The following is a 27,404-nucleotide window of genomic DNA, read 5'->3' as shown; positions in this document are numbered from 1 at the left end:
GCTTTAACCTTCCGATGACCAACCTTTTTTTGTTACACGGATGACCAAGGGGGGGAAAATGTTTTTTTTTTCTTTTTTTTTTATGGCATGGACTTTATGTCATTCAGCCAGTCACAATATGAGTATTAGTGTCATGTGTCTTACTATTAAAAAGCGCAAACTGCAATACTTGGGACATATAATGAGGGGACAAAAGTACCAGCTACTACAATTAATTATTCAGGGAAAAATAATAGGTAAAAGATCCATTGGCAGAAGAAAACATTCATGGTTGAAGAATTTAAGAGATTGGTACAAGTGCAGCAGCTGCCAATTATTTAGATCTACGGTATCAAAAATACGCATAGCCTTGATGATAGCCAAACTTCGGAACGAGGACGGCACCTGAAGAAGAAGTAGTGTTATGTTGAGTAAGTGTCTTGTTACTTTGCAAAGTCGACGTCATTAGCGTAAAACTACTTGGAATTACACATAATAGACGGTATTTTACTAAACTTCAACTTCAGAATATATTTTTTATTCGTAAAATATAGGTAATTTTTTTTATTTCAAAATATGAGGATATCTCATAGAGGTATATATTAACATAGAGTGAGCCTACTTTCCGCGCTTCCTGACGACAAGATCTCATGGACTGGTTTGCGGCATCTCTTTCTAACACATTGTATCGAGAATCTGTGATGACATTCAGTGTGAGTATAGGCACGGAAAGGGAGGACAACTGTAGCAGCTTTACTATGCGTAAGAGTGAAACAGCATTAATCCAAATAAAAAAGATGGTGTCGTCACTTCGCTCTGAATGACACTCTCTCTATGCTAATACCGGGTGTCCACTTATATTTTCCCCCATTTTAACTGCCTATAACTTCTAAACGGCTCAAGATAGAAATATGCGGTTTTCGCTGACATGTTTTATTTTACTAAAAGTTTTGTCTGAATGGATTCGCTTTTTATCGCTTTTAATTACGAAAATAAAAATGGCGGATTTTTGAAAAAAACGTTGTTGACTTTTTTTTAATGGAACACACAGTATATTTTTTTGTAAATTGAAAGAATGGTCATTCACCTATCCAGCGATATAAAGTTTTTCAAAATCGGTTGTCAAATCACTGAGTAATTAATATTTAAATTGAGAGGTACAACGTGGATATCACATACCTAAATAACATAAGTAAGCAAAATTGATATTGTTATGTGATTTTCACATTGCATCTCTCATTTTAAAAATTAATTGCTCAGTTATTTGAAAACCGAATTTAAAAAAATTTATATCGATGGATAGGTAAATGACAGTTCTTTTAAGGTTTTAGGTAAATGCCCATTTTTTTATATCGCTTTTAAATAAAAAATGGCGGATTAAAAAAAAACGTTGTTGACTTTTTTTATTAAAACACCCAGTATATTTTTTTGTAACTTGAAAAAAACGGTTATTTACCTATCCAGCGATATAAAATTTTTTAAAATCGGTTGTCAAATGACTGAGCAATTAATTTTTTAATGTGGAAATTACATAACATAATATCAATTTGCTTTGTTATGGTATTTAGGTATGTGATATCCACGTTGCACCTCTCATTTTAAAAATTAATTATTCAGTGATTTGACAACCGATTTTGAAAAACTTTATATCACTGGATAGGTGAATGACGTTTCTTTCAATCTACAAAAAAATATACTGGGTGTTCCATTAAATATACTGGGTGTTTTTTCAAAAATCCGCCATTTTTATTTTCGTATTTGAAAGAGATACAAAAAATTCAATCCATTCAGACAAAACTTTTACTAAAATAAAACATTTCAGCGAAAACCGCATATTGCTATCTTGAGCCGTTTAGAAGTTACAGGCAGTTAAAATGGGGGAAAATATAAGTGGACACCCGGTATATAACTCTATGGGATATCTAGAATGATATTAAAGTCAAATAAAAAAATAATGAGTTAAAAATTGAAAATACTTTTGAATTTATTAAAGAAAAACATACGCTGGGGTCACAATTTCCCCCGCTTGGTCATCCGAAGGTTAACAAGGTATAGAGAAAGTGAAGGATACACAATAAGACCAGTTCCAGAACTTTCCAGGTGTACGAACCACGTAGATGAACGTTATTTACATTTGCAGACTTTGCGTATACATCGCGTTACGACAGCTAGACAACTGCTAAATAATGATCTTCCCACAGCCTGTGGCCCGTAATGTTCGGTTCGTAAAGTACAATTCGGTTAGAAACAGATTAAGGGAATTTGGAATCAGAGCTATAATGCTTGTTACTGCTCCACTGTAAACGAGTGCACACCATTTACGTTTAAGTTTTGCTCCAGAACATGTCGATTGGGATTTTAATGACTGGACTAATATTTTTTTTACTGATTAGTCAAGATTTGCACTTTGTGGACCCGACAGACACTTTGTACTGTCTAATAGTCGGGGACTATTAGAAGGGACTCTAATAGTCCCCGTTCTAACATGGATCACAGGCATGGACCCTAAACAAATCAGATGAACCCTCTCTATCCATTTTTTTAAGAAAAGGTACTACGCAAAATATTTGCAGCGGTTTGTAAAAACGGAATATAGAGACGTATATATAACTTTAAATTGCACAAAATCTACAAGCGTAAGTTTGGTGGAAAAGGGATTAACACTATACTCAAGCGAAATCGTATGGCGCAGAAAACTTGATAAGGTTGACCCCTTTAAAAGCTGACGACGAATTTTCTCATTGACAATGTTCTAGAACCTGGTCTAAGACAAAGGGACGCGCTGGCGTGTCCTCTCTTTAATATTGCCTTGGAAAAGGCAATCAGAAAATATTAGAATGAATGGAACTATTTTTAACAGATCGACGCAAAATCTCGCATTCGCTAACGATATAGTTATAGTGGGCACAAGTATGAGAGACATGGTGCAGTGTTTTACAAGGCTTGCTGGCGCGGCAAGTGAATTAGGATTTGTGGTAAACGAGGGAAAAACCAAATACCTATATGTTGATTTCTAAAAACTCCCGAAATATCCAACAGAGAATTCAAATCAAGAACTATACCTTTGAGCAAGTCAAAGAATTCACATATCTTGGATCGCTAGTAAACGCAACAAACACGCAAGCGACGAAATAAAAAGACGCATATCAATAGCAAACATAACTGTTCACGGTCTCCAGAAACATTTAAAAAATAAAAATATATAACGTGCAGTAAACCTCAATATATACAAGATCTTAATAAGACCGGTTTTGATATGATATTATGGGGCTGAAACGTGGACCTTATCTCAAAATGATGAAAGACTTCTTGGTGTTTTTGAGAGAAAAATTCTTCGAAAGATTTTTGGTGCCGTAAATGAAAATGGGCTATGCCGTCGAAGATACAACTTTGAACTACATAATACATATATCAGTTATACACCGATCCAGATATTGTGAAATTCGTTAAAGTGCAGAGACTTAGATGGGCTGCACACTTTGCTAGGATGTCAGATGTCAGATAACGAGTACACGAAGAGATTGCCATTTTCAAAACCAGAGGGCACAAGAAGAAGACCTACACATTCTAAGGGTCAGAAGATGGAGGGAAGTTGCTAGGAATCGACAGGAGCGGCGACTTCTTTGCGAGCAGGTCAAGATCCACAACGGATTGTCGAGCCACTTATGATGATGATGATGATGATGAATGTTCTAGTCTAGAACCAATCAATAGTTCAAGTACACCTCAGTATTTTATTATCACTTTGCAACAATGTGTTCCAGTTATAATTGCTGCTGGTTTTTACAATAATTATTATCAAATGTTTCGTAACTTTTAAATTGTGCAAAAACGAATAGAAAAAATTAAGACACTTGTTTGAAGAGGATTATGTTATCAGCTCTTAAAGCTAGACGTTTTTATCATTGTTACGGGTAATCAACTAACGTATTGTACCTACTTAAAAAATAATGAAGTCGTTTCCACATTCTTATGAATTGCGTGTTAAGTCAATTTGTTGAGTAAGGCAATCAAGTACTCAGGAGCAGGTCGTACTTCCACTTACCAAACTGAATCAGTTATATGTAGTGAATATATTATACACATACCAATAGCACTGGATAGAGATCTGTAATGGATATATGGAGAGGCTTATATCACATCCAGTAACATAATATAGAATCAGGCTCTCAAAATGTGGTGCTAATGGGAAGAAGCAAAAAAAACTCTAACAAATTGTTAATAGGTTAATTGACACGGCAAAGGAATACGACTTGCAAATATATCAGCAAAAGCTCCAATTTATGGAACTAAAAAACAATCATGGAACACGGAATTTAAATGCTCTGGAAGAACACACGCAATATATGGTAGTCGTAGTCGGCTAACTGAAGGAGGATGGGAGAAAACGACAAATAAAAATAACGAACTGTATGAACACTTCAAAAAACAACTGGACAACGTAAAGTTGTAAGAACACAACGATTGCGATAGTCGGGGTATTTAGATGCAAAGGAAAATGGAAGAGGTAAAAATTATTGAAGAGAGGAAACAAAAACCGAAAAAAAAAGGAATGATGCCTGAATAAACTAGTCAGAGGTGGTTACGGATGATCTAAAAGAGAGAGAAAACGAAAAGTTTAAGGACAGGAGACAGTGGAGGAAGATAATATTCAGCTAAGGATCTACAAGACCTAGAAAAAAGATAACATTATACTCTATCATGTGTCAGAGCGATAAAAAAAATAAGTAGTTAACTAACACTAAAAAATTTGAACTCTTTATAAAATCTTTATGTCCAATTCTAGTGATGCTTCTAAAAATTTATGAACTTCGCATTTCGCTGTAATTAATATTAATATTGGGTCAGATTTATTAGACTCCAAACACTTTTGTTAGAAAGTTAAAAATTTATAAATATTGGTTGAATTTTTAATAAGCAATTGATGGATGATGATGGAGTTATAATGCCCAGGAGATGAATGAAATCCATAATTTATTTATTTTTTTGATAAAGTGATTTTGTCATAAATACACTAATTACAAAAAGTATCGCATAATTTATGAAACAGAAAAAGTTTAAAAATAATTTTTAATTTTATATATGTTATAATAATACTAGTCTATCGTCTTCTTTAGGTGTCTATAAACCCATACCATTTCCAGTTGAAGCGTGTTTTTGCAGAAAAAAAAAACAGTGAACAACACGTTGTTAAAGGAGAATATTTATTTTGGAAATTTGTGTTCGAGAATTTTTTAATGAGGAAATGCGTTCTTACAAAAAAATGAGTAAATTAACGCCAGAACAAGAAGCCCAAATTGCAGCCTTAAATGGAGATGGACGATCGCAGCAATATCTTGCTGATGTTATGGGAATCCACCAATCCAGCGTTTCAGGAGCTTTAAGAAGATATAGAGAAAGTGGAGGATACACAAGTAGACCAGTTCCAGGACTACCTAGTTGCACGGACCCTACAGATGAACGTTATTTACATCTGCTGACTTTGCGTGCACATCATGTTACAGTTAGAAAACTGCGAAATGATCTTTCCACGCCCCATAATGTTCGAATAAATGCCATTTGGGTTAGAAACAGATTGAGGAAATTTGGAATCAGAGCCAGAATGCCTGCTACTGCTCCACTGTTGGCGAGGACACACCGTATGACACGTTTAAGTTTTGCACCAGAACATGTCGATTGGGATATTAACGACTGGGCTAATATTCGTTTTATTGGTGAGTTCAGATTTGCACTTTGTGGATCCGACAGTGCAAAGTGTCTGTCGGGTCCACAAATTGCAAATCTTGACTCAACAGTATAAAGAATATTAGCCCAGTCGTTTAATATCCCAATCGACATGTTCTGGTGCAAAACTTAAACGTGTCATACGGTGTGTCCTCGCTAGTGATGTGAGTCGAGAATATTTCCAAGCGAATATTCGCGAACATTGGAAAGTTTCCGAGAATATTCGCTTATAAAAAATGGAAATATTCTCTTGACCGCGAATATTCCCGGAAACTTTCAATGGAAAATTCTCGAGAATATTTCCGAGAACTTTCAAGAATGATTCAGAGAACTTTCCATAATATTTCCGAGAACTTTTGAGGAATATTTCCAAGAGCCTTTTGGACATAAGAGTCAGTGACATAATTTGAATTTACATGTAAGTAGCGCTATTTAATTCACACAGCCAGCAAACCTATAGGTACTACTGCTAAGTACAAAAGGAACATTGTTTTGAACATTACCTTCATTATTTTTATGCTAAAAATGCCCAAAGCTCTATCACAATAAAGATGTACTAGAAATAAACAAACCAAGACACGTTGAATGTTACGAGGAGTACTCCCGAATCATGATTTACGATGTATAAACTTTGCAAATCATGATTTGGGATTTACAATGTATATACACTGTAAATCATGATTTGGGAGTCCTCCTCGAATATTCGATGTGTTTTGCTTTGTTTATTTCTAGTGCATCTTTATTGTGGTAGTATATAGGTATAATGCATGGGAATATTTCAAAAGAGAAATAATAAATAAAAAGAAAAAATTCAAAACTACAATAAAGTTATGTCATTAAAACTTCCTGTAAAAACTAGATGGGGTTCACTCCTTAACTTGTATAAATAACGTTATTGAGTCTAAAAGTGCTGTACCGTACCGATGCTTATGGTCATAGAGAGAGAAAATAGAAAATTTAAAATTTTCACGGAATTAAAATAAAAACTGTCTGGATGATGAAATATTTTGGATAAAGTTGCAAAAAGTATCAGTTGTGCTAACACCAATTATGAAATAGATTAGGTACATTACATACTTTATTGGAAGGCAATATTGTAAAATATCCCAGGTTGTCGAGAAAATATTTTTACCGAGAATATTCCATTACTTCCAATCAGTACGTTTGAGGAAAAGGAATGCTTATCTAAATTAGAAAAAAAGAATTGGCAGTGAAGCCTGTGCACTATGCTGCAAATTTACTTGATTCTTCTTTAACAGGACAAAACCTCATTGGTGAAGGACATATATTAGCTTTGCAGTGTCTAAACAAGATATTAACCATTCATCCCAAGTTTATTGACGAAAAAGAAAACATTTTTACAGAACTAACAAAGTTTTGTGCAAAAGCAGACCTTTGGTCAATGAATTTTATTTTTCTTTCAGCACGATCAGTAGATTGTATAAGCTGGTGACAAGAAATGTGCACCAAAACTTCTTTAAAAGATTTGGCAATTACAATACTGGGGTTACCAGCTTCCTACGCTGAAACAGAGTGTAATTATAGCACATACTCTTTCATACACAATAATTAAAGGAGAAATAGATAGAGTAGAGTTAATGTATAATGGCTCATAATGAAAAACTCCTAATAGATCATAAACATGGAAAAATGGTACCTATGTGATGAGAGCCTTTCTATAACTCATCTGTTGGAACCAGGCAAGACTCTACTAAATCTATATCAGAAAATGAAAGTTTAAGCAAGACGGAGAGAGACTCTTCATTATATTATCTTCATAATACAGAGTGCAGCTTGTGTGAAGAAAATTTCTCTGACTCGCAAGAATAGACTTACTTATTTATATATTTTATAATTATAATTCCTAAGCATTTTGCAGTGTCTTTTGTTATTATTAGTTAAGAAAAATATTCCTGCTTTAATACTGTAGGTATAGGAATACAGATTACCTAAAGTAACTTCCTATATAATCAATTTTGGTTTGTTTATTGTGTGTTATCTTTTTTTATTTTAATACTTTTTTAAATAAAATAACTTTTTTTGTTTTAAATGTAATGACAACAAGAATATTCAGAGTATTTTTTTTTAATAAAAAGTTAAGTAATAAGTTAAATAAATTTTAAAGGTATTTTTGGACATTTAATTTTTAACAGATTTTTCTGTAGTCGTAATACCAAAACATAAAGTAAAGCTAACTACTGAGTTGTATAATTTATTATAATAAATTTAATAAAAATGCAATATTTCCATAAATTTCCGAAAGTTTCCGGAAACTGTCCGGCGTTCGAATCTTCCCGGAAATTTTACATTACTAGTCCTCGCTAACAGTGGAACAGTAGCAGGCATTCTGGCTCTGATTCCAAATTTCCTCAATCTGTTTCTAACCCAATTGGCATTTATTCGAACATTATGGGGCGTGGAAAGATCATTTCGCAGTTTTCTAACTGTAATGTGTACACAAAGTCAGCAGATGTAAATAACGTTTATCTGCGAGGATCGTACACCTGAGACGTCCTGGAACTGGTCTTCTTGTGTATCCTCCGCTTTCTCTATACCTTCTTAAAGTTCTTGAAACGATGGATTAGTGTATTCCCATTTCCCATAACATCAGCAAGATATTGCTGCGATCATCCATCTCCCATTAAATCTACAATTTGGGCTGCTCGTTCTGACGTTAAATTACCTAGTCATTTTTTCTAAGAACGCACTTCCTCATTGAAAAATTCTTCAATACGAATATCCAAAATAAATATTCTCTTTTAACAACGTTTTGTTTACTGTTTTTTTTTTCGGCAAAAACATTCTTCAACATGAAATAATGTAATGGAATGGGTTTGTAGACACCTAAAGAAGACGATATATGAGTATTATAACAATCTACTAAAAATTATTTTTAAACTTTTTTTTTGTTTCATAAAATATGCGATACTTTTTGTAATTAGTGTATATCTGAAACTAGAATAAAAAACCGCTAAACGCCGTAAAAATGAGTGGCGCATACAATATTCTAGCTACAAAAGATCTGATATGAATATTACGTGGCGCGAAAATGTATTTTCATTTTGATGCAAAATAAAATTTTAGTTTTATTTTAAAAGATTTTTCCATAATAGTGTAGGAAACAGAGGTTGAACCTTGCAAAATGGACACAAGTCCGGTTTTATTTTTTTTCTGGCATATCAAGGGGTGCTTATTATAAGACTAACTTTTTCTGAAAAAATTTCGCCCCGGAACCCCCCTTTTCACCCCTTTAAAGGGGGTAATTTATGGTTTTTGCAGAACGTAGCCCTTCCTGTACCTTTTACAAAAAATTTCTTTTATAGAAATATGAAGAGGACTATATTTTCTACGATTTATTTCCAACAGCATCTCTCTATCATCCACCGTTTAGCAAGGGTGGCGCCCCAAATTTGACAAGTTTTTAAAAAAGATGTTTTTAGAAAAAATATATTTTTCCCTAACTGTAACGGGAATTAAAAAGAAATGCTACGGAGATTATTCACAAATATATGATTGATTTTTTCGTATAGGTTTCACTTAAGGGTAATTGCCCTTTTTTTAATTACAGGGTGTTACATTTTAAAAAACCCCTTTTTATACCATCTGAACCGTTTATGCTAGAGTAAAAAGACTTTCAGCGATTACCCATGTACTGGTGTTATTTACAAATTTGTATAATGCACCCCCATTTTTTCCCCGGAACCACCCAAAAAAGAAGAAGAATTAATAAATAAAGTGATTTTCTTGGAATCCTTAACACACAATGCCCTTCATTAATATGCTTCATATATCATTTTGTGCAAGTTATTATTACCCATGCATGGACACTAAACGCCATTTCCTAGTGCAACCCTTGTAGCCAAAAACAATAAATAAAATGGGGGGTTAAAATTTTTTTTTTATTTTTTGCTTTTTGATCTATATGGGCATATGCTTCATCATTAGTGCTTTTCAAAAATATTTATGGTTATTGCAACATCCCTGCGCAAACCACCCCTATCCTTGAAAATATACTGCAGAAACTACCCCTATACCTTATCCAGCATGTTTTTACGATTTTCTCATTACCTATTCATTTTTTTTAAACAAAACTTATACAAGGTTAAAGACCACTATTTACTCTAAAAATTAGGTCCTATTCATTTTTTTCGTTTAAGCAACCGTTACGGCACAGTGGCGCCGTAAACCTCATATATGCTTTGACGGGCTCCAGTTTTTGTTTATTTTTTCGTCATCTGTTTGTTTTATTGATAAAGTACTTATGTAAAATAAAACAACACAGTGTAACCTACAAATCATGACCTATGCACATTTTACATTATTTGCTCCCCAAAGCTACAGTGGTGGCCCAAAATAAATTTTTTCATATTTTCGCCACCTACACGCATTTTATTGCGTTAATGCTACCTTAATAGCACAATATTCACCCCTAAGTGGTCGCTAAGCAGTGGCGTATCTAGGGAGGGGTGATGGGGGCGATCACCCCCACCCCTCTCAAACCAAGTGATATTATATTTGAAGATTATAAAAATATTCATTTATTTTTATAGAAATACTTATATAATATTAATATTATTTTTATAAGAATGACTTTTTATGCTTTAGCGACAGTGGCGGATCCAGCATCGTTAAGAGGGGGGTGCCAATTGGTTAAATTTCTATAAAAATAAATGAATATTTTTATAATCTTTGAATATAATATGACTTGGTTTGAGAGGGGGGGGGGAGATGTTCACCCCCATCACCCCTCCCTGGATCCGCCACTGCGTAGCGACCACCTAAGGGTAAATATTGTGCTGTTAAGGTAGCATTAATGCAATAAAATGCATGTAGGTGGCGAAAATATGCAAAAATTTAATTTGGGCCACCACTGTGGCTTTGGGGAGCAAAGAATGTAAAATGTCCATAAGTCATAATTTGTAGGTTACACTGTGTTGTTTTATTTTGCATAAGTACTTTATCAATAAAACGAACAGATGACGAAAAAAAAAAACAAAAACTGGAGCCCGCCAAAGCATATATGAGGTTTACGGCGCCACTGTGCCGTAACCGTTACTTATACGAAAAAATGAATGGGACATAATTTTTGGAGTAAATAGTGGTCTTTAATCTTGTATAAGTTTTGTTTAAAAATAATACATAGGTAATGAGAAAATCGTAAAAACATGCTCGCCAAGGGATAGGGGTAGTTTCTGCAGTACATTTTCAAGGATAGGGGTGGTTTTCGCAGAGATGTTGCAATAACCATATATATTTTTGAAAAGCACTATTGATGAAGCATATGCCCATATGGATCAAAAAGCAAAAAACAAAAAAAAAATTTCAACCCCCCATTTTATTTATTTTTTTTGCTTAAGGGGTTGCACTAGGAAATTGCTTTTGGTGTCCATGCATGGGTAATAATAACGTACACAAAATGATGTATGAAGCATATTAATAAAGGGCATTGTGTGTGAAGGATTCCAAGAAAATCAATTTATTTATTAATTCTTCTTTTTTTTGGGGTGGTTCCGGGGAAAAAATGGGGGTGCATTATACAAATTTGTAAATAGCACCAGTACATGAGTAATCGCTGAAAGTATTTTTACTCTAGCATAAACGGTTCAGATGGTATAAAAAGAGGTTTTTTAAAATGTAACACCCTGTAATTAAAAAAAGGGCAATTATTCTTAAGCAAAGCCTATACCAAAAAATCAGTCAATTATTTGTGAATAACCACCGCAGGATTTCTTCTTAATTTCCGTTACAGTTAGGGAAAAATATATATTTTTTAACAACATCTTTTTTAAAAACTTGTCAACTTTAGGGCGCCACCCCCGCTAAACGGTGGATGATAGAGAGATGGTGTTGGAAATAAATCGTAGAAAATATAGTCCTCTTCATATTTCTATAAAAGAAATTTTTTGTAAAAGTTACAGGAAGGGCTACGTTCCGCAAAAACCACAAATTACCCCCTTTAAAGGGGTGAAAAGGGAGGTTCCGGGGCGAAATTTTTTCAGAAAAAGTTAGTCTTATAATAAACACCCCTTGATATACCAGAAAAAAAATAAAACCGGACTTGTGTCCATTTTGCAAGGTTCAACCTTTGTTTCCTACACTATAATATTTGCTAAATTTAAAGTATGTGTGTGTGTCATCGAATTTCCTGACTGTGGACTTAATCCATTAGCCGAACTTATTTTTGCTCTACAGATATTTATCTCACATATTACTATTAAAATAAGATTTTGTATTTTAAAGATATACCTAGATTCTATAACAATAAATGGATAATTTAATCTTTAGCTACAATCATACAATATTACACATTTATATACATATATCTATATCATAAATATATTCTAGTATTATTCAATATTATTCTTTATTATGTTTTTTTTTTATTATTATTTTTTTTTTTTTTTTTTTATTTTTTATTTTTATATATATTTTTTTTCTTTCTTTTTTTTTCTTTCTTTTTTTTTTCTTTCTTTTTTTTTTCTTTTTTTTTATTATTATTTTTTTTGTTTTTTTTTTTTTTTTAATTGTATTATAAGGAATGTCAACAAGGAGTACTTCTGCTCAGGGGTCTTTCAGAGCAATGCACACACACAAGACTAGACCACGGAAAGGTAGGTAGACAAATGGGATAAACACAGGTATTATAGTTTACAATTTTAATTTTATACTAAGTATGTGTTTAATTAGGATCTCATATACACGTTCGTCTAAACTAGATAATATTGTTATTAGATTAAAAGGTCTTGTAATATTGGTTTCTCTATATACTTGATTCATGAAATGATTTATTTCGATTATCTTTAGTCTACAGTTTAGTATCATGTGTTCTGCAGATCCTAACTCACCACATTCACAAAGATTACTATCACTAAGACCTATTTTAAATTTGTGTTCTGGAATTAGACAGTGTCCAAATCTAAGTCTGCATATATATGAAACAACGATTTTTTCGCCGTGATAATGATTAAACCAGGATTTAGCTGGAATATTTAATTGTATGTTTTTATAGAATAGCCCTTTTGTTGAGTTGTTATACCATTGTTGCCAGGTTTTGGTTTTATTGCTAGTAATATTAGCGTAAATATCATTTAATGTTAATTTATATTCACTTTCAATTTCTTGTTCGGTAGCCTTCTTAGCTAAAGTATCTACTATTTCATTGTGTTTAAGATTAGAGTGGGCTTTTACCCAACAAAATGATATTTGTTTGCCCTTATCCTTAAGTGCGATATATGCCTTAATAATATCAATATATATGTAGTTTGATATGTCCTTCAAACTTTCCAGTTTAAGTAAAGCACTTTTGCTGTCTGTAAGGATTAGGAATTTCTCTTCATTATTGTTTATACTGCTTATATACTGCAATGCTCTCAGTATTGCAATAAGTTCTGCTGAAAATGTTGTAAAATTTTCATTAAGTCGTATACCCTCTTTATACCTTGTCCTAGGGTCCCACACGGCAGCGGCCACCCTCGAATTCATTTTTGAGGCATCGGTATAAATTTGGTAATGTCCCGGAAATAAAGTTTCTATATCCACATTAAACATGGCATTCCTTAAGTACACTGGAAATTTCGAGTAATCTCTCATGTAGGTTGGTTGTATGTTTGGTATATTGTTTAGATTTATCTGAAACATAGATGGCAGAGTTGATGTATGTAGTTTATTTTTAAATTGTCTTAATCTATTGTAACTTTCAGCAAGTAGTAATGTTGTCTTTTTCCTCCAGTATTCTGTGGTTAGGTCATTTATACAAAGTTTGTGGCAGTTGTTACATATTATGCTTTCTTTAGTTATCATTTTAGTTATAAATTTTTCACACAGAATTTTCCTTCTTAACCATAACGGTGGTTCATTACATTCTACGCTTAGGTTTGATATTGGAGTACTCATCAAAGCTCCTATACATAATCTGAGACATTTATTTGAAAGGATGTCTATTTTTTGAAGATGGGTTTTGGCGGCTTGATTGTAAAAGTAACATCCGTAATCTAATATTGACCTTATATATGACCTATACATTAGTAATGCTATGTTGGGATCTGCTCCCCAGGTTGTATAGTTTACTGCTCGTAACGCATTGTACCCTTTGTCAGCTCTTGCTACGATATACTCAATATGATCTTTCCAAATCATTTTCCTATCCAGTATAATACCCAAATATTTAACTTTAGGTTGAACTTTAAACGAGACATTTTGCAACTCCACTACTTCTGGAATGTTTCGTTTTCGGGAGAATATACAAGCTTGTGTTTTTTTTGTTGATATGTTTAATGCTATTTGATCTAGGTCTTCTTGTAGATGTTTAAATACTGTATTTATTTTTCTACTGCCTTGTTCTATTTCCAATTGGTCTACATATATGCATATATCATCTGCGAATTGTAATATTTTACCTTGTTTGCTAGTAATTATGCTTTGACCTATATGCGCTGTATAAATAGTGTATAATATTGGACTTAAGATGCTCCCTTGGGGTAACCCGATGTTTGAAACTCTGGGTCCTATTAGTTTGTTATTGATTTGAAGATAAAGAGTTCTATTGATGTAAAGTTGATGAAGTTTCCAGCAGAGTGTATCTGGCAGTCCTATTTCCTTCATTTTGTGGTATAGAAGTTGTAGGTTCACATTGTCATATGCGTTTTCTATGTCTATGAATGTAGCAAATACCGACTTGTTGGCGGAAAATGAGTTATATATATCCAGTATTAAGTGCGTTAAATTTTCCATCGTAGAACATGATTTTCTAAAGCCGAATTGTGTTGCAGGTATTTTAGAATTTTTTTCTAACCATAATTCTAGTCTACATTTAATCATTCTTTCCATTGTTTTTAACACACATGATGATAGTGAAATGCCTCTATACGAATCCGGACAGTTTGGTGATTTGTGTGGCTTAAGAATTGGAACTATGATGTACTCTTTCCATGCACGTGGTATATCCATACTCATCCAGATATTGTTTATTACGTTTAGTAGTTGAACTTTCTTATGTATGGGTAAATTATACAACATACTATAGTGTATACCATCTAATCCTGGAGCTGAATTATTATGTCTTTTTAGGCAGTTCTTTATTTCTTCCAGACTAAATGCTTCAGTGAGAAACATGTTGTCTTCGTTTGCTTCGTCATTGTCATGTCTATTATCCGTTGGGTTCCTGTGATTAATTTCTCCTTCTATAACCCAAGGTCTAGCAATTTTATTAAAAAATATATCTGTCCACTCATTTTCAACTATCGGATTATTGGGAGGATTATAAACGTTTTTTAATTTTCTGATTTCATTCCATATTTTGCTAATAGGTGTATTTTTATTTAAACTACTACAAAAGTTTTTCCAAGAAGCTCTTTTGCTGCCTAAAATAATTCTTTTTTTATAAGCTTCTGCTTGTTGATATTTTAAGTAATTATCGTAATTAGATAGTCTTTTAAACTGCAAAAAAGCTTCTTTTTGTTGTCTTATAGCGTCCCTACAATCATCATTCCACCATGGTTTATTAAATTTTGCATTGGGCCCTCTCTTCCTCTCTGGAATAGAGCTTTTACTAGCTAAATTGATTGAGTCACAAAATGTGGAATATTCTTGCTCTGAACCATCTGATATATTATTATTCTTTTCATTGTTTAAGAGATAGGTAAAGAAAGCCCAGTCTGCCTTTTTAATATCCCATGTAATTCTAGATCTAGATATATCATTAGTGTCAATGACAGCATTACTATTAGTAACGTTACTATCAGTATTATGGTTAAATTCTATTACTATTGGGTAGTGATCAGAACCCAGACTCAAAGTTTCTGTGTGCCAATCAAATTTGTAATAAATATCCCTAGAGCAAATTGTTAAGTCTATAGCAGATCTATTTAAATGCATAGGTTTACGAATTAATGTTTCTGACCCATCATTTAGGAAATTAAGTCCACATTGCTCCATAGCCTCAAAAAGATAAATACCTTCTTGATCGGTGACATCACACCCCCACATTTTATTATGGCAGTTGAAATCTCCCCCTATTAAAAAAGGTTTGTGTAAACTATTGAAAAATTTAACCCATTCGTTTTTTGACACACATAATTTGGGTTTTGCATAAATGGAATATAAGTTTAAGTTTTTATTATTTATCTTAATCTGTACTGCAACGCACATGACATTATTTATTTTATAAAAATTTAAATTGTTCTGAAAATTGATATTTTTTCTTAATAATATCGCTACTCCTGCATAACCATCTGATCTATCTTCACGGAAGATGTTATATTGGGAAAAGCTTATCTTTGAATTTGGTTTTAACCAAGTTTCACTTAAAAGAATAGCTAAGAATTTATTTTCGAAAATGTACTTTTCAAAATGGCCTTTATTGTTCACTATTGATCGTGAATTCCATTGTAAAATCTTATTATTTACTAGGGCCATTTAAAACTTTTTCTATATTACTTTTAATGTCGTCTAAAATTTGTTTGTTTGCTATTGGAATTAAGTTTTTGTCTAAGAAATTTTTAAATATTGTTACTATATTATCAGTAATTTGTTTACTAGTTAGTGAGTTTTGTTGGACTATTTTTGTTTGATTTTGATATAATGGGTTGTTTATAACTGGTAGCGACGGGTAAGCAGAAGCGCTTGCAGTGTCCAGTATATTTTCGTGTTCTTTTGAATAAGGATAAACTGATTTATTTTGAGCTCCTTCGCTCCATTTTCTTTTGGTTGTCACTGTGTACCTATTTCCTGTGTTTGTTGAATTTAGGACTGTTCTATAGCTACTGCTGTATTTTAATTTTGCTTCTTCAAAAGGTAAATTTTCATTTGCCATTATATATTTAATACCCTTTTGTTTTTCAAACTCAGCGCATTTGTTTCGATCTAATGCTGAATGGTTTCCAAAACATAATATACAAGTGGGATCTGTTAAATCACATACATCTGAATCATGTTCCTGTCCGCACTTGCTGCATCTTTTCTTACCACGACATTGTGACGTAACGTGCCCGTACCTAATGCAATTAAGGCATTGTATTACTCTTGGAACATAAGGTTCCACTTGATATATCATTCGCTCAATGATTACTTGTTTTGGAATCATTTGGCCTCTGAAAGACACCACTATCGTACCCGTCTCCACCAGTTGATCATTTTCTTTTCGCTTTATTCTTTTAACGTTTATTACTTTAAAATTGCCGTATCTTGGAACAATAATACCTTTTAATTCGTTTTCTGAAATATTTTTGTCTACCCCTTTAATTACCCCACTCTTTTGAGTAAAAAAATTTGGAATATATAAATCGTAATTTCTTTCTATTACCTTTTTACATTCCACTAAAATATTAGCGCTTTTATATGTGTTACATTCAATTTTAATTTTATTTTTTCCTATAATATTAATATTAACAATATTATCTTTAATTGCAGGTACTGCACCTAAAATTAACCGAGCTGTCGCGATACGATGCAATCGGCCGATGTTCCCTTCCTTATTCTGCATAAAAACAAAATAAGGACCTTGGTCACCTTGACTGTATTTATTTTTCACCTCTGACATTATGGACTGGCCTATATTATTATTTGTTTTATTGCTTACCTGATAATCTGGTAAAAAGTTTTTTGGATTTGTTATCGGTACCTGTTTTGATTGTGTATTAATATTAATATTTATAATTTCCTCAGACTGTTTTTGTTTTTCATTAACTTCATAATCCATATTACTAGCAACATCGTCAATCCTTCCTCTGTCAGGTGGATTTCCTCTGCCATCTGAATTTAATTCCATTTTTTGGTAAAAACAACAACAACTCTAATAATTAGCACTTCGATCACACAGAGAACTATTCGCTTCCGCTGCTACAATCGAACTCGAAATTTAAAGTAAAACGCGCCAGAAAATAGTAACTTTGATACAGTTTGAATTTTGAAACTCTTTTCTGGCACGTTTACTTCAAATTTAGCAAATATTATGGAAAAATCTTTTAAAATAAAACTAAAATTTTATTTTGCATCAAAATGAAAATACATATTAGTAAAATTGTGGCTTATTTCCCATAGAAAATACTTAATTATGAAAATACATTTTCGCGCCACGTAATATTCATATCAGATCTTTTGTAGCTGGAATATTGTATGCGCCACTCATTTTTACGGCGTTTAGCGGTTTTTTATTCTTGTATCAGGAGTTTTTCAAAGTGTTTTTTATAAATTAAATGTATAAAGTTGAATGCAATTTTTCTCGATTACACGTTAAGCTTTATAAATGGTCGCCTTTGTCATATTATCTCCCAAATGATCTAGTGTCCATCGAATATACACTAGATTTTTTTCTATTCGAAATAGACTGAAAAAAATTATTGGGATGGCCGGTTAATGAACTCGGATTGCCCGTTGCCAGATCAAATTTAGCGTCGTAACCACTACAACTACATAAACCATTTCGGGAATAATCGTTAATTTATTATACTTTTGTAGCTTAATAACTTCTAAACGGCTTAACCGATTTTGATCACTAAACATGAGTTTGAAACGTATTGACAAGTAGTATCTGATGCATCTAAGGTCAAGTATGATAACTGAAGCTATTACAGGAATTATTGAGCTTGAAAACCCGTTTTTCCCATAGGAAATAGATTTGATCATACTTATGAAGCCTATAACTTAAAAATTCGAATTTTCCCGGATATGAGGTATACACCGTCAGAGTCACAGTCTAGAGTCATTCTACAAATGCTCAGTTATTGGCCCAATTCGTAGGTTAAAATTTTTAGTAATTATCGAAAAATCAAAATTTTCAAACAACGTAGAATGAAGTAAACACTTCTGTTGTATATAGGTATATTATAAATTTATTAAAAAATTTTTAAAATTCATCCACAAGGGAGTGGTTGTACAAAACGTTTTCGGTCAAACTGACCATCCTCAGTGTAAACCTGGAAATAAGTGAACCACTTAGATTGAAATGCAAAAGGGTGAAATTTTGACAGTTAAAAAAGAAAATGTGGTTACTTACGTCCAGTGTACAAGTAATTGAAACTAGCCACTTGAATAGGTGTAAAACCTCAAAATAACATTATTGCTACATTATGAGCTGTATAGTAATCGACAATAAGTCGATGTCTTAAGATTAAATTTTAATCTTTTAATTTTAATCTTAAGACATCGACTTATTGTCGATTACTATACAGCTCATAATGTAGCAATAATGTTATTTTGAGGTTTTACACCTATTCAAGTGGCTAGTTTCAATTACTTGTACACTGGACGTAAGTAACCACATTTTCTTTTTTAACTGTCAAAATTTCACCCTTTTGCATTTCAATCTAAGTGGTTCACTTATTTCCAGGTTTACACTGAGGATGGTCAGTTTGACCGAAAACGTTTTGTACAACCACTCCCTTGTGGATGAATTTTAAAATTTTTTTAATAAATTTATAATATACCTATATACAACAGAAGTGTTTACTTCATTCTACGTTGTCTTAACAAAGGTATACAGCCAACTACAGGGTTTACCCTTTTAATGTTTTAATGTTTTAAAATTTTCAAAGTTTAGTTTTTCAGTTTTTCGGTGATACTGAGCCGTGTGTATGTCTGATCATGACGGCTTAGAACCATTTGAAAGCTTAATTCAACACTATTGATTTGGTGTATTTGCGGTTCTCCTGTCTCTTCTTGAACCGAAAATATATACCCCCAAAAAATATGCCGTTTTGTACCTACCAAGTCCTATAGCTGGCTTATGGGTGGTCAAAAGTCACAAACTACACCGGTTCTGAATCGGCCCTGACCTCCTCTTCAAACAGAAAAAAAAAATTCAGATCGGTTTAACTTTTCCAGCCACATACATACATATCCACAAACATGTTCCCTTTTTTAAATAGAAATTGAGTCATATTTCTGAGCTCGGTAACTTTTGAATGGTATAACAGATTTTCAAAATTAGACATGCGTTGGAAAGGTAATGATCAGTACTATTAGAAGCCGCAAAGGTCGGACTTAAATTTTCGAAGTTTTTGGGAGTTTTGGGGACGAGAACGAAAATCAGGCCCTAATAGGAAGGGCCGTAAAATCCACACCCTTGGACCAAAATGGATGGTTGATATATGAATGGGTGAGTCTTTTTCTGATCTTTAAGATGGGAGTTGGTACAATTTTCAATTCTGTCAGATTTAGAAAATCGAAAATTTCGTGTATATACAGGGTGTCCCGAAAAGATTGGTCATAAATTATACCACACATTCTGGGGTCAAAAATAGTTCGATTGAATCTAACTTACCTTAGTACAAATGTGCTCATAAAAAAAGTTACAGCCCTTTGAAGTTACAAAATGAAATTCGATTTTTTTCAATATATCGAAAACTATTAGAGATTTTTTATTGAAAATGGATATGTATTATTCATATGGTAGGAACATCTTAAAACAAAATTATAGTGAAGTTTGTCCACCCCATAAAAATTTTATGGGGGTTTTGTTCCCTTAAACCCCCCCAAACTTTTGTGTACGTTCCAATTAATTCATTATTGTGGTACCATTAGTTAAACACAACATTTTTAAAACTTTTTTGCCTCTAAGTATTTTTTCGATAAGCCAGTTTTTATCGAGATGCGGCTTCTTTTTTAATATATTTACATAAAAATTTTATGGGGGTTTTGTTCCTTTAAACCCCCCAAATGTTTGTGTACGTTCCAATTAAACTATTATTGTGGTACCATTAGTTAAACACAGTGTTTTTAAAACTTTTTTGCCTCTTGGTCTTTTTTTGACAAGTGACTTTTTATCGAGATGTGGCTTCTTTTTCAAAATATACCTAAAAATGTAAATTATAAATAAATTTTCAGATTATTAACAGGGCTCTATAATCGTACTAAGCCATATAAAAATATGTGGCGGATTCGACAAATATTCAAAATATGTCGATAAACACTGGCTTATCGAAAAAGTACTAAGAGGCAAAAAAGTTTTAAAAACATTGTGTTTAACTAATGGTGCAACAATAATAATTTAATTGTAACGTACACAAAAGTTTGGGGGGGGGGGTTTAAAGGAACAAAGCCCCCATAAAATTTTTATGGGGTGCACAAATTTCACTTTAATTTTTTTTTAAGATGTTGCTGCCATAAGAATTACACATGTCCATTTTCAATAAAAAATCTGTAAGAGTTTTCGATATATGAAAAAAAATCGATTTTTATTTTGTAACTTCAAAGGGCTGTAACTTTTTTTATGAGCACATTTGTACTAAGGTAAGTTAGGTTCAATCGAACTATTTTTGACCCCAGAATATCTGGTATAATTTATGACCAATCTTTTCGGGACACCCTGTACTATAGTGTCGCGTGTAGGGGGTGTGGGTGTGCGCCACCGTTCTCTGGTAATAGTTCAATAGCCAGACAATAATAAAACCTTATATAACAGTTTTCAAATTGAATTTTAATATCCATATAATTACCAAATTATATGTAGAGTCGTTATTCTTGATTTCTCAAGGCGTGTAGCCGTAGCCTTGAATTTGTCAACGGTTATAGTTGAAAATGATACGTAATTTATGCAGAATTTAAAATCACATCATTCACGTTGGTGAATCATTCTATTTTAATACTGTTAATGATGATTACGTCTATTGACAATGCTGCGTAAAAAGGTTAAATACCATTGTTGATAAAATAGGAATGGATTTCAAATTTTAAAGCGTGTAATTTTCAATTAGGTACATACATTCATAATTCGTTGAAAAATAATAAAATACGAACTACGGAATTTTTCAATTTTCGATAGAATATTTTTAGAAAATGTCGCTCTACTAATAATTTTCAACAACACACGATTATTATTATTATTATTCCTATTTATTACTACATATTGGATATACACTACTCCAAGAAATTAACATACCACCTTAAAAATGGGTCAATTTTGATGTCTCTAATTTCCCAAACCTGTCGTCCGATTTATGGGATTTTTTGAATATGTTATAGCCTTATTCTTTAACAACATTGCTGTAATAAAATTGTTTCTAGACAAGTAAATTGTCATTGTATATACCGGGTGTACCAATCAAACTGTGTTTTTTCTCAAAATTCACCACACCCTGTGGTATATTCTAGCATTGATAAAATACTGAAATTAAAAGCCAACAATAGCCTTAGATTTTCTTAACATTTTGTTTTTTTATTCAATCGCTTTCGTTGGATAATAAAAAAGTTAGGTACTTTAACAACTAGACATGTTTTTCATCAATACAGGGTGTACGACAAACTTTAAAGGGCAATTCTGACATTAAAATTGGGATTGTTACTACGGCACTGTATGATATTATACCTGTTTCAGTTGTGTCCGAATTAAATACTAGTTTTAGTATAAAGTGCTCAAGTTTAATTTGTTTCGAGTATATCAAGGTATTTATAAACAGTTTATTTACCACTGCAGCATTTTGAACGCATAGTTAATATTTCTGTTATCGAGTATTTTGTGCGAATTTCAAATATAACCTCAACAATTCAACTTCGATTTCCACGATTTCTTATCAATTAGCAATTTAATTGCTTTGATAATTTACCAGTGGCGTATCTCTTGCTATCTACCTAACGGATTTGTATATCCAAGATGCCTTCAAAAATTGCTTGTAAATGTTGTGAATTATCATTTGATGGCCACCTTATGGTAACATGCTGTGTTTGTAAGGATACCTATAAACATTCCTGTGTTGATATTACTTCAAATGAAGTACGTATTCTAAATGGTAATAAAGGTTGTGATTGGACATGTGTGGGTTGTAGAGGTATTGGTAAAGATCTCAATGAATTAAAGGCTCTTATTATTCAACTCCAGAAAGACATAAAAGACTTAAATGCAGAAAAAGCTAAAACCGAAACTTCTGTAGATTTTGAAGATTTGGTATCGGAAGTAACCGATAGACTAAAGCGTAAGAAAAATGTCATGTTCTTTAATGTTGCTGAACCGGAACAAAATACACCATCCCAAGAACAAGCTAATTACGATAAAGAAGTTATTTCAAGTATACTAACTTCATTGTCTCCAGAGCTGTCAAACATTAATATGAGTATCGTTAGACTGGGTACTGCCGATAAGTCAAAAAATAGGCCAATTAAGATTACAGTTGAAAATGAAGATATTGCGAGGAAAATATTAATAAACTCTAATAAACTTAAAGCAAATAAAAATTACAAAAATATAGGGATTTCTGCGGATCGTACTAGACGGCAATTAGAATATTATAAAAAAGTTAAACAAGAGCTATACGATAGGAAAAACTCTGGTGATACTAACTGTCGGATAAAATATATCAACGATGTTCCAAAAATAGTATCTTTAAACTAAGTCAACCCAACAGTATCTGTAACGAAGAAATCAAAGTTTACTATCAAAACGTCAGAGGACTTAACAGTAAAATAGACATGTTCTCTTCAAGTGTGAGTGATTGCGAATATAGTGTTGTAGCATTAAGTGAAACCTGGTTGAAACCGGAAGTAAATTCTAGTGAATTATTTCCGGGTAACTATGAAGTTTATCGAAGTGATCGTAAATTTGATCAAGTGGGGTTAACTTGTGGTGGTGGTGTACTTTTTGCTGTAGATACTAGTATTAAGTCTGAGTTAGTTGATACGTCACTGTTTGCTGAAAATTTTCCCGAAATCGACTTCTTGGTGTGCAAATTGTATATATCTTTCAAATCTTTTTATTTGGCAGTTATTTACATTCCACCATCTATATCTCTTGATGAGTTTGACAGTTTTTTAGAAGTTCTTGAGGATTGGAATATTTTGAATTCGGTTAGGGTTATGATAATTGGTGATTTTAACTGCCCAAATTATGTGCAAAATAATCTTAATGATCGTAAAACAAATTCCATTAACAACTTATTAGCGTTTTATAACATGAAACAATACAACAATATTCCAAATAATCACAATAAATTACTGGATTTAATAGTTTCAAATATTGATTGTTCTGTATCTCGTGATGCTCTTCCACTGGTACACGAAGATGCGTACCACCCCTCTTTATCAATTGAACTTAAAGCTATCTTTACTAAACAAAACAATTTTGATGCAAGCATGAGTGCTAAAACTTATAACTTTAAAAAAGCCGACTATATGTCAATGTATATTGAATTCTTTTACACCGACTGGGCTTTTCTGGAAAATTTCAGCAACGTCAACCAAGCATTGCAAAATTTCTATGATAGGTTTTATGAAATCATTGATAGCCATGTGCCAGTTTATAAAAATTTTAAGCATAAATATCCTAGTTGGTATTCAAGTGAGGTCATAAAACTTATTAAGGAAAAAGCTAAATTACATACAAAATTTAAAAAAACCAAAAATAATGATTATTACGTACAGTTCAGTGGAGTTAGGCTACTAGTAAAACAAAAAATTAAGGAAGCATATTCACTTTATTTACAAACGGTGCAAATGAAACTAAAAGATGAACCAAAATTTTTTTGGAAATTTGTAAATAATAAAAAGTCTTCTAGAATTCCTGGACAAATGGTTTATAATGATGAAATATTTAATACTCCTCAGACAATAGTAAATGCATTCAGAACATTTTTTGAAAGTGTGTATTCTCTACCTGAGATACATGAGGGAAATTTAGATTTAGATTTCAATTTTGATCCCAATACTTTTTTAGATATCAGTTGTGAACCTATTAGTGAACTTGAAATTTTAGCAGCTGGAAAAAAATTGAAGAATAAATTTACTTCAGGACCTGACAAAATACCTTCATTTCTATTGAAAGATTGCCTGCATGTACTGACTAGGCCACTTTGTACACTTTTCAACTTGATTCTAAAATCATCACTTGATGTATGGAAAACAGCTAAAGTTTGTCCTATATACAAGTCCGAAAATCGTACTAACATCGCTAATTATAGACCAATATCCATTTTAAATAATTTTGCTAAAATCTTTGAGTCTGTTGTGTACTCCCGCATATATCTGTCAGCTAAAAATATAATATCTGTTCATCAACATGGATTTATGAACGCACGATCAACTGTCACCAACCTAACCGTGTTCAGTCAGTATCTATGTGAAAATTTAGACGATAGAGGACAAGTTGACGTGGTATACACGGATTTCTCGAAGGCTTTCGATAAAATTAACCATTCAATACTACTTCAGAAACTTAAAATTCTGGGTATCAATAATACATATTATAATTTATTACAATCCTACTTAACACAACGTAAACAGTGTGTTTGTTATAATGGTTTTTGTTCGGACACTTATCTTGCTACAAGTGGGGTTCCCCAAGGGTCTAATCTAGGACCATTGTTATTTATAATCTTTATAAATGATCTATGTAACGTACTTGAGGATAACAAATTAATGTTTTCAGACGATCTGAAGTTATATATGTCCATTTCCTGTTTAAATGACTGTATTAGGTTGCAGGGGCAAGTTAACTTGTTGCAGGAGTGGTGTCTGAATAATCACCTTTATTTAAATATTTCTAAATGTAAAATTTTAACATGTAGTCGTAAAAATAATCCAGTCGTGTATCGTTATACGATTGACGATACAGTACTGGAGAGAAGCAACACTGTTAAAGATTTAGGAATTTATTTTGATTCACAGCTTACTTTTAACGAACACATCAATGTACCTAATTGTCAATGCTGCATATCGTACGTATGGATTTGTTACTCGTAATTGTAAAAATTTTCATAACCTGTTTGTACTAACCTCACTATATTATAGTTTAATAAGACCGAAATTAGAATATGGATCAATTATTTGGAACCCAATATACATTCAATATGCATCCACTATTGAGAAAGTTCAAAAGAAATTTTTAAAACATTTAAGCTTTAAACTGACAGGAGTTTATCCTCCTAGAGGTTGTAATTACTTGAACTTACTCAATCAGTTTGACTTTGTCTCGTTAGAAAAGCGTAGAAATCAAGCTTCTGTCATATTTCTTCATAAATTGTTAAACAATAAGGTAGATTGTGCTAAGTTACTTTCACAAATTAATATATGGGTTCCTAGATTAACATCCAGACAACAAAATAATATATTTTTATGTAACAGAGCACAAACTAATATTTTGTACAAATCACCTGTAAATCTAATGTGCCGTAATGCTAATAAATTAGTAGGTGTTTGTGATATATTCACGTGCAGCGAATGTGAACTTAAAAATAAATCACGGGCACATATTTTGAATGTGTGAAAGTAAGTTATAAATTTATGTATTTTATTTTTTCTGTTTCTTTCTTTATTTTAGTATTATTTTATTTTTCTTTACTTTAGTATCTTTATTCGTATGTGCTGTTATAAAAATCATTGTAAAATTTGCTCTGTAAATGGGAAACTGTTGGGCAATAAAGGCTATTATTATTATTATTATAAAGGCTATTATTATTAAAAAGACATGACAGTTTGCTTTATAAACATAATGTGCGCAAATGCTTCGTTTCCGAGATAGGGATGTTGAAATTGTTCTTACAAACTGACGATTTATTTATTGCTCTAAAAACTGTTGAAATATGCAATTGAAATTTGGTAGGTTTTAAGACGTGGTTTTTGAGCATTTTTGACATACAATTAAAAAATTTATACTCATCATTGGCGTGCATACGAGTAATATGACATGACCTGTAACATGATATATATGAGATGGTATCATCAGCAAAAAGAAAAAAATTTTCATCGATTTTTAAATTAGTCATGTCATTTATAAGGAAAAGTAGAGAACCAAATACTGAATCTTGTGGTACTCCACATAGGTAGGTACAATGTTTTTGAGACTAAACTAGAGTCAGTATCATTTTTTGTTGTTTCCTATTATCCAAGTAGGATTGGAACCAATTCACAGAAATACCTCTAATTCCGTAGAAATTAGTTTTTTATCAAAATGTCGTGACTTACACAATCAAAAGCTTTGGCATAGTCACAGTAAACAGTGGCAGTATAAAGACTATTGTTTAGTGCTTGGTAAACGGGTAAACCTCATGTAGTACAGAAAACATGGCATAAGTGGTACATTTATTAGTTAAAAAGCCGAACTGATTTTGTAATACAAGAGAAAGGACATAAGTCGAGTTTTTATGAGTCTCTTAATAATTTAATATTAATCTCTTAGTAAGGCAATAGGTTTATAGTTGCAGGCATTAGATTTTTCACCATTAGGCACTCTGGAAATTTACATTTTTCATAGGAATTATTAATTAGTGGGACAAGGAGTTCCAAGACATTTTCTGTGAGATTTGAGAAAATTTGATCCAGTTGAGTTATCGACTGGTCTTACAAAGAATGAATTCGAAACCTGTCTTGAATTTACTGTACTTTAATTTACTGAATAGGTAATATTACTGACGTAGAACAGATGAAAGTAAACACATGCAAGTCTGATAAGAACTTAAGATAGCGAAAAATTCGCCGATTGAGATAATACTTTGGGAAATAGCTATTTGTATAACAAGGGAGGAAAGTGCTACTTTTCCTCCCGAGAATGAAGTTTACTGCCCGACGCGTAGCGGAGGGCAGTAATCATTCAAGGGAGAAAAAGGCACTTTACTCCCATGTTATACATATGGTTTTTCCACCTTCCTCAAATAACCAGTCATTTTTTCATTTTTACTTAATTTATTATGTAACTAACCAACAAAATTTATTAGAACTAAAACTAACAAGTAGGTACAATATAACTGTCAACTGTCAAATATAAGTCAAATTATTAATGTAAA

At 32.3% G+C, this 27,404-nt stretch overlaps 1 protein-coding gene across 4 annotated transcripts in view; it reads right to left on the bottom strand.

The window, feature by feature from the left end:
* Positions 1-27,404, bottom strand: part of LOC114325166 (6-phosphofructo-2-kinase/fructose-2,6-bisphosphatase) — a 103,638-nt gene that overhangs the window by 40,622 nt on the left and 35,612 nt on the right. The gene's annotated exons all lie outside the window — the stretch shown is intronic.

The sequence above is a fragment of the Diabrotica virgifera genome, chromosome 4 (assembly GCF_917563875.1).
Source record: "Diabrotica virgifera virgifera chromosome 4, PGI_DIABVI_V3a".
Classification (NCBI taxonomy): domain Eukaryota; kingdom Metazoa; phylum Arthropoda; class Insecta; order Coleoptera; family Chrysomelidae; genus Diabrotica; species Diabrotica virgifera.
The sequence above is the reverse complement of the archived record's forward strand: the minus strand, read 5'-3'. Positions and strand labels throughout refer to the sequence as shown.